Source organism: Callospermophilus lateralis, chromosome 6, assembly GCF_048772815.1.
Source record: "Callospermophilus lateralis isolate mCalLat2 chromosome 6, mCalLat2.hap1, whole genome shotgun sequence".
Classification (NCBI taxonomy): domain Eukaryota; kingdom Metazoa; phylum Chordata; class Mammalia; order Rodentia; family Sciuridae; genus Callospermophilus; species Callospermophilus lateralis.
Window position 1 is genome coordinate 126,913,122 of NC_135310.1, and position 7,384 is coordinate 126,920,505.

Below are 7,384 nucleotides of genomic sequence, written 5' to 3' on the forward strand. Positions count from 1 at the left end.
AAGTCTGAGTCCCTGGTCTATGTGTTTCTAGGCATACTGGGACTTCAGGGCTCAGTCCTTGTACCCTCTCTTTTCTATAGCCATTGCTCCCTGGGTGCCCTCATCAGTTCTCAAGGTTTTAAATATCACTATAAGATGTGACTTCCCAAATTTATCTCTCCAGTCCCCAAATTTCTCTAAATGTCTCCAGTCTTGTCTTTCCCATTGTCAACCTGGCCATCTTACCTGAATTTTTAGTGGAAATCTCAGCTTAACATATCCTGAGTATCTGTCACATCCCCTCCTCAGGTATGCCTTTATAAGCATCTACACCATTCCCACTGATTGCAACTACATCTTTCTAATTACACAGTCATATATTTTTGATATTATTCTTTACTTTTCTTTCTCATACCCAAGATTTAATGCATTAGGAAATATGTAAAGTCCATCTTCAAAAATGTGTGTAGAGTCTAATCACTACCATTTCCTCTGCTCACTTCCCAGGTAACATAACTGACATGTCCATTATGGAGGACTGCAGGAGTTCCCTGCACTTTACCCCACTGCCTTGTTAACCTATTTTAATTCTGTTCTCAGCATAGCAGCCAGAGTAATTCTTTGAAAACAGAAGTTGTACTATTTTCTCTTTTTGCTCAACAACTTCTACAACCTCCAGACTTACTGGAACTGGCTGGGGCTCTGAGCTCCTCTTAATGACTCTGCTCAGGAGATCAGATTCCTTGGTCCCCAGAACACACAGACAGGATCCTGCCTTGTGCATTTGCACTGAAGGTTCCTTCTGACTAGAATAAACTTCCTCTAAACATCCTCATGACAAATTCCTTCATGTTCTTCAAATCTTTTTTTTTTTTTTTAAAAGAGAGTGGGAGAGAGAGAGAGTGGGGGAGGGAGAATGAGAGAGAGAGAGAGAGAGAGAGAGAGAGAGAGAGAGAGAGAGAGAATTTTTTTTTAATATTTATTTTTTAGTTCTCGGCGGACACAACATCTTTGTATGTGGTGCCGAGGATCGAACCCGGGCCGCACGCATGCCAGGCGAGCGCGCTACCACTTGAGCCACATCCCCAGCCCATGTTCTTCAAATCTTTATTCAGAGGTCATCTTCCCAATGAGGCACAGGCTGACCACCCTAGAAAAACAGCCATCTTGCCTGCCCCCAACTCTCACACTTTGGATCACCTTCCTCATAACACTTGCCACCTCCTAACATGAACCATGTTATTATTATTATTATTTGCTATTTAGAGTGTGTCCTCTGCCTCTTTCTCCTAGAACACTTGCCCTACAAAGCTGGCAATTTTGACCTTTTAGACTTCTCTGTTGTATCCTAGATGCAAAAATTGTGTATTCTATTCATAGTACTCAATAGATGTCAGTGAGTGAGTGATCACTGTAGAGTACCTCTCTCTTCTAGAAACACTATCTTTTTTTTGGTTTTCATTCACATATTTATTCCATAGCCAAAATAAACCATAATTTAAAGCCAAAAGAGATAAAGTAGAATTTGTGGCACAGATGCATTAACAAGACAGATACCAGTCTAAAGTGCAACACTAAACAAGTGTTCTCTGTTCCCGTGATGGAGTACACAACAATTACACATAAAATTTCACTAAAGATCTGGGATGAGGCATATAACCCTTTGAAATAAACTGCCCAACGAATACAGGCAGGCTGCAAATAATTGCTATTAACATTTTGCTGTAAGATGGAAATATTCCCAAGGTGACTACTGACTCAAACCCCTCATTTCATGCACCTGGCCTTAGATTCTGTCTTCCATTCTCAGTCACACCTAAATCCAGAATGGTTTTTGCACTCCATGCATAAAAAATGCAATCCCAAATCCCAGAGGATCTCAGCACAGATTTATGTTAATGAGCCTGTGTGCAACCTTCATCCAGAACCTCCAGGGAAATCAGGAGTTCCGAAACACAGTGCAGTGTGTGTCTTTAAATAATAGTTTTAACTGTCAAATGAGCCTGACATCTGACAGGCCATATGCATTTCATAAGCAAACCAAAATACTGTCTTCATATCTTTCTCTTTTTTATTTTTTGAAAAAATATTAAGTAAATCATTCAAGTCAGAAGGGAGGGGGAAGAAACAATGAAATTTCAAAGGGTTTATGCCAACACAAAACAAAACAAAACAAAAAAACCCAAAAAACAAAAAACCAATCATCTGTAGCCTAACATCTTTGTTTTTTGGGCTGTGAAGCCATACAGAGGGCAATCAGGCAGTAGATGGTCCCTCCCACAGTCAGGTCCATGGTGGTCCGGTAAAGCATTTGGTCAGGAAGGCCTAGTTTCAGGTGGATGGGCACACCATCAGATTTCTGGAAAAACTTCTGTAGCTCTGGAACCTTGTTCTTCCTCGCATAATCATAACCAGTGGGACTAGAGGTCAGTTTAGTCGGTGTGGCAAATATGATAGGTGGTGCTTCTGTGGAAACCACTGGCCTTAATCCTTATGGGCTATAGGCTTCCGAAGCTCATGCTCTAGTTAATTTCTGTGTGAATCCACTAAATTTGTAATACATGATGCTTGATGTCTAGCTTCCCGTAGCCGCTGCCTGCACGACCATCCCAGAGAAAGCTAGAGACACTACCTTTATTAATGTAAATGCAGGACAAATGATGCTCTGTAGCATCTGCAGCACAAAGTCCTTTCACACTCAGGTCATGGTCACTTGGGCTTAGAAGTTCTGCACTCTCTGACCTGACTTATGGTTCCTATTTGCCAAGCAAATAAAAATCTATATTAGGCTCTACTATATAAATCCAGGAGTATTAATTTGAGCCAGAGCTAGGATTCATAGAGCTAAGGGCAGGGAGAGGACATAGGTAAGTAGAGGAGACAAAAACCTAACAGGAATTTATCTAACATTAGAAATCATGGGATCCTTCCTCTCCACTATTCTCTAAATCTGGTTCCTTTAAAAATATTGGAGAAACCGGGCTTGATGGTGCATGCCTGTAATCCAAGAGACTTGGGAGCCTGAAGTGGGAGGATCATAAATTTGAGAGCAGCCTCAGTAACTCAGCAAAGCCCTAAGCAACTTAGGGAGACCCTGTCTTAAAATAAAAAATAAAAAGGGCTAGGGATGTAACTCAGGGATTAAGCACCCCTGGGTTCAATCCTTGGTACCAAATATATTGGAGAAATGCTTAAAAATACAATCCAAGAAATAACTTTAGCATGAGGACAAGAGCTGGACATGTCTGAAAATTAATTGCTGGATACCACAGAGAACCCTGTGTGCAGGGATTAGCCTAGGCATTGTGTGACGATGACAGGAAAATAGTTCCTGCTGCTGTCAAAGACAGGGACACAGAGAGGAGGATGAGGCCAGAACTCATATACAAGAATAAGAACAGATATGTTCTATAAATGAATTAAGAAACTAAAAAAGATATGGGCTGAAGTTTGGACTCAGGCCAGAGCCTAGGCTTGTACAGCCTCAGAATTCTCCTGTTGCCCGTGATCTTGGAGAAAGGACAAAGCCTTTTCAATGTCTGAGTCCTTGTGATCACAGGTTCTGGTAGGACAAGGTTCCTCTAAATGTACAAAGATATAAAGCAGGTAAGATGACCCAGATGAAGAGTGACCACATCAAATCACAGGATAAACTGCCCACAGACTGGTCACTGCCCTGTTCATACTTGGTTATTCACAGCCTTTTCTTGTTCCCACCTGCAACACACTCAGCATAGCAACAACAGATTCTGGAAGGTTTCAGTTTATATTTTCTCTTTCAAGTTTTAGGAATCTTCCTTTCATTTATTAACTCAGTAATAACATATGTTAGCAAGAATTTGAAATATAAATCCATAACCAGATCTCTCACCCTGAGTATGGAGGGTGCCCCAACACAGCCCTGAGAGTCCAGGACAAAGGAATTCTGCCTCTTCTTTTACTTTTGGGACTTACTTAGATAAGGCCTATTGTCTGCATTTCTCAGCCCTCATACCCTTGCAACCTGCCTTCCCCCAAATCAGTCATCTTGTGATCCTGATCCCAGAACTTATTTTGAACTCTGACATGTGGCTCCAGAGTTGGGAGTCATATTAGTTAGGGTTCTCTAGAGGAAAAGAACCAATATGATGATGATGATGATGATGATGATGATGATGGTGTGTGTGTGTGTGTGTGTATGTGTGTGTGTGTATAATTTTCAAAAGGAGTTTTATTAAATTGTCTTATAGAACCAGAAGCCTCATAGTCTCACAATGGCTGCCTGTAGGTTGGACAGCTAGAGGAACTATAGGCACTCAGTCCAAGAACATGGAACCTCAGAAAAAAAGTTATCAGTGATGCAACCCCTGTCTGCTACTTTGCAGAATTCATTCATTAATTCTAGAACATTTCAGGTGGAAGTTTTTGGATCTTTTAAATATAGACTCATGTCATCAGCAAATGGTGATAGTTTGAGTTCTTCTTTTCCAATTTGTATTCCTTTAATTTCTTTTGTGTAATTGCTCTGGCTAGTTTCTAGGAGTATTAAAACTTTCCTCTTTATAAGTTAATTATCTCAGGTATTTGATTCCTCTGAGAGGAATCTATCCCAGTAACAGATCTTGAGATTAAGAAAAATCAAAGCTAAGCTTTCTCCAGTTTGGGCAAATGCCTTGGGACAAGTGTAATTTTTCTCCATGAATTTCTGCCTACTTTTATAGTGTGAGCTAAAGAATTGTTCTATTACTTCTCTATCTTTGGATGTGTCTTCCATTTTATGGCTTCTTAGCTGACTTTAGAGAAAGGGGCAACCTTAAAGTCACATTACTATAAATGGAATCACCATGAACTACTGATTCCTTGCTGCTTTTAATATGACACCAGGCAGATGCTGGAACTCTATTCTGTCTAGGGCAATGCTACTCAAATGGGTACTAGGTGCACTAGCACTGGACTCTAAATGTTTGTTACCAACCTAAAACAAGACACATACAGAAATTGAAAGTGAGCAAGGACACGTCTACCACACCTTGTCTCAGACTGACATCAGTCAAGCAAAAGATGCATATTTACATGAAGCCCATGTCTGCTGAGAGCAGTTTGATCATCAGCTGTTGGTATGGCAGTTTGAAACCTCTGCTCAACATCTCCACTGAGTGCCTGCAAAGTCCTGTCCTCACACAAGCCCCTGACAGTCTTCCCTTCTTCATCGGTGCAACTCTTATCTTTGTGATTACAGTGTCACAAATTTTTGGTGATCTCCTTACTTTCTCTTTCTCATACTTTAGTTAAGCTCATTAGGCAGTGCTGTCAAGTCCCACTTCAAAATGTGGGCAGCATCCAAACACTTCCACTATTTCCCCTGCTCACACACCAGGTGAAGTGACCGACATCTCCAGCATAGGACGGTTTCCCTGTACTATTGGTCTACATGTCTACTCTGGTGACAATACCATGCTGTTTTTGTTACTTAGCAGATTTTAGGGGAAGGGACAACCTTAAAATCACATTACTATAAGCGGAACCACCATGAACTACTGATTCCTTCCTGCTTTTAATCTGACACCAGGGTAGATGCTGGAATACTCCCTGCTGCCTTGGGAGTCCTCCCATCTCAACTGTATTCTCAGCTCAGCACTTAGTATGATGCTTTGAAAAATGCACCATGTAGGTCTTTGCTCAAAACTGCTTCACTCAATGCATGATTCCTTTTGTTAACCTCCAGATCTTCAGCGACTGGCTGTGCCTCTGAGTTCTTCTCTGACTCTGCTCAGGACATCCCAAACCCTTACTCTCCACAGAACACACACAGAATCCTGCCCCAGTGCATTTGCACTGCAGCTTCCTCCTGCCTAGAAAGATCTTCCTCCAAACACCCTGACAAATTCCTTCATGTCCTTCAAATCTCTCCCCAAAGGTCACCTTGCTACTAAGTCCCATGCTGAGCACCCCAGGAAAACAGTCATCTTCTCTGTCATGACAGACCCACTCTGACACCTGTCCTGCAACACTTTCCATGAACACTGTCCTCATTTACTGTGCTTAGAGTGTGTCTTCTTCCTCTTTCCTATAGGACACAGGCTCCACAAGGTTGGCACTTTTGGTTTGTTTTCAGTTCCCTGATGTATGCTTGGTGCAAACTGTGTGTCATCTCTTCAATACTCAACAAATAAGAGCTGAATGAATGGTCAGCGTAGCCCCTCCCTCTTCTAGGAACTCTGTCTTTATTAATGGAGCCTCAGACCAAATGCTGCTGGGTATCTGCAGAGCAAGGGCTTCTCAGTCTGAGGTCAAAGCCATCTGGGCTTTTCTCACAAGTGCTGCTCTCCCTCCCTCCACACCAGGCCTCCTGCACTCCACAGCACCCAAGTACGTTTTGATCTTCAGGAAAGGTGATCCTTGACTAATGAAGTGAGAAACAAAAATGATGGAGAGAAAACAAGAAAAGGGAATATGGGAAATGTAGTCAATAGGGATCCAGCATGAGATAGGGAGGCCGTGTTCCCACATGAGGTGAAGCAGATCCAGGGGGTCAGCCTCCCTCCAGTTGTGAAGGCATCCAGACAGGTCTGGCAGGACTGAGAGCTCTGGGACTGGTGTCTGTACAAAGACCAAGTTGGTGGAGTCCTGGACACGTTTATATTGGTAGAGACTGTCTTAGTGTGTTTGGCTGCTCTAACAGAACACAACATATTGAGTAAGTTGTGAAGAACAGATATCTATTTTCTCACAGTTATTAAGGTTGGGAAGTGTCATGAACCATCCATGGGCTGTGAGTGTGAGCTATGAGCATTTGAGCAATAAGACTGGTCTGGCTTTGTACACTGATTGGGCCATGTGACATCAATGTGCCTTCCTCTTGCTCTGCCTGTGATCCCACACAGCACCTGAGATGGGTGTGAGTGGCCAAGATGTCAGTCAATCTGATGACCACAAGATATCACAATGCAAGACTCCACCTTCAAAATCCTATCCTAGGCCTTCTTTGGTGAAGAACATTCCATTGAACCTCCTTTGTGTGTATCCCCTCCCTATAAAATAAAAGGAATGCAGGTGCATGCTCTCTTTCCAGTGTGGAGCTTACATTTGGGGTCTCTAAACAGTCCCACCCTCAACTTGAGAAACTCATGTTCCTGTGTTGCTTGGTTTCTTTGTTATTACTGCATTCAGCTCCTTTAAACCCAGCTCATCTCTTCAGCCTGGCCAGCTGGTGACAGAGAACTCCAAGGTCAAGGCACTGGCATCTGACTAAGATCTTTCTGTTGTTTCCTTATATGGTAGAAGGTGTAAGGGCAAGCAGAGGCAAGAGAGGCAGGAGGGGCCAACCCATTCCCAAGATAACAGTACTTATCTATTTATGACAGAGGGACCCTCATGACTCACCCACCTCCCATTAGGTCCCATCTCCCCACACCACCACATTGAA

At 42.5% G+C, this 7,384-nt stretch overlaps 1 pseudogene; it reads right to left on the reverse strand.

Annotated features, from left to right (window-relative positions):
- Positions 1 to 2,310: 2,310 nt before the first annotated feature.
- Positions 2,311 to 2,542, reverse strand: LOC143400799 (cytochrome c oxidase subunit 7A2-like, mitochondrial pseudogene; annotated as a pseudogene).
- Between the last annotated feature and the right edge of the window lie 4,842 nt (positions 2,543 to 7,384).